Genomic DNA, 1,537 nt, shown 5'->3' with positions numbered 1-1,537 from the left:
CATATGTGTTTAAGATTGCCAATTTCTCCAGTTTTTAACCTTAGTTGGTGGTCGGATTTGATCGCTAAAGACCGCCAACAACTTGTTGCTTCTCATTGGCTCATTCTTCGAGCCTCTTCATTAGTAGATCCATCTTGGTAGACAGCATGTCTACCTCCTTATGTTGATGCATACCTCCACCTCTCTTATGGGTCTGAAGACGTTCTTCATTCCAACCTTGGTTGGAGGACATCTTCTCCACGAGAGCTATTGCACCTAGGATTTTGAGTGACAGGAAAACACCTCTAATAGCAGCATCCATATTCTCACGGGTACTATTTATCAACCCATGGTAGAAAGTCTACATGAGTAGCTAATTCTATATCCCATTATGAGGATATTCTGATATATAGTCTTGAAAGCGTTCTCATGCCGCAAAGATAGATTCATCATGCTACTGTTGGAAGCTTGAAATTCTCCCATGGAGAGCATTGGTCTTGTTTGTGGGAAAGAATTTTGCTAGGAAGGCAGTGGAGCAGTTTTTCCATATAGCATTTCTATCTTTGTTGGCGTAGAACCATTGCTTTGCCTTCCCCAAAAGTGAGAATGGGAAGAGGCAAAGTAAAATGGCATCTCTAGTAACTCCTTTGATGGTGAAAGAGCTGCAGATCTCTAAGAAGTGTTGAAGATGAGAACTCACTTTTTCAAGTGCCTTTCCACAAAACTGGTTAGCTTGCACCATATCGATGAGAGCTGGCTTGAGCTCAAATCTATTGTCTCCAACATTGATCATCGGTCTAGTACGAATGTTGGCCGTAGTTGGAGCAGAGAATTCACGGAGAGTCTTGTCAGCTATGGCTTCAAAAACTGGTGTTAACCTTCGCCTTGTTTGGTTGTCTTTTGATTCTAAAGCTGAAACTTTCTTAAGTTTAGCCTTAGTCCTCTTGAGTAGTGCTTCTATATTTTCAACGTAGTTTGTCGGAAGGTCAAAATCGGTCATACATTACCCAACATAAGATATAAAAGTAGACAGAACAAGGGTGAGCCTGTTTGAGCAGGGGTATATGGTTTTCTCGATCACATCAAGAATTGCTTGTTGGTATTTATTGCTTCTGCCTAGCTACCTTCCCTAGCAACGACGCCAGAAATGCTTGTTGGTATTTATTAACTTGTTACTTGTTTAAGTAGCCACCTAATGTTTGTTGACATTTCTTAACATCACTTTTGCTAAGTTATCATCCCTAGCTATGATGCCAGAAATGCTTGTTGACATTCCTTACCATCACTTCTAGACTGACACTAAGAAGTACTTTAAGTATTTTATTGTGACTAGATAGAATACAAATATGAATATGAAGGGATCTGCAAGCGCACAGATAATTTACCATTGTAGCATTTCACCCAGGAGTATTCTATGTATTGTTATTTATAATTTCACCATAGGGAAGGATGGGTAGTTATAATATATTGATAACTCATACGTATGATGGAGAAATAAACCATAACCAATATTCTACTCACAGCAGGGGTAAATCAAGAGATAAATGTATATGAATGG

At 39.3% G+C, this 1,537-nt stretch overlaps 1 non-coding gene across 1 annotated transcript; it reads left to right on the top strand.

The window, feature by feature from the left end:
- Nucleotides 1-362: 362 nt before the first annotated feature.
- LOC136553026 (small nucleolar RNA R71) lies at nucleotides 363-469 on the top strand. The gene has a single exon (XR_010782932.1). It is a non-coding gene; the product is annotated as a small nucleolar RNA R71 (small nucleolar RNA).
- The last annotated feature ends 1,068 nt before the right edge of the window (nucleotides 470-1,537 follow it).

This window comes from Miscanthus floridulus, chromosome 4, assembly GCF_019320115.1.
Source record: "Miscanthus floridulus cultivar M001 chromosome 4, ASM1932011v1, whole genome shotgun sequence".
Lineage (NCBI taxonomy): Eukaryota > Viridiplantae > Streptophyta > Magnoliopsida > Poales > Poaceae > Miscanthus > Miscanthus floridulus.
This window is presented reverse-complemented; position numbering and strand designations above follow the sequence as displayed.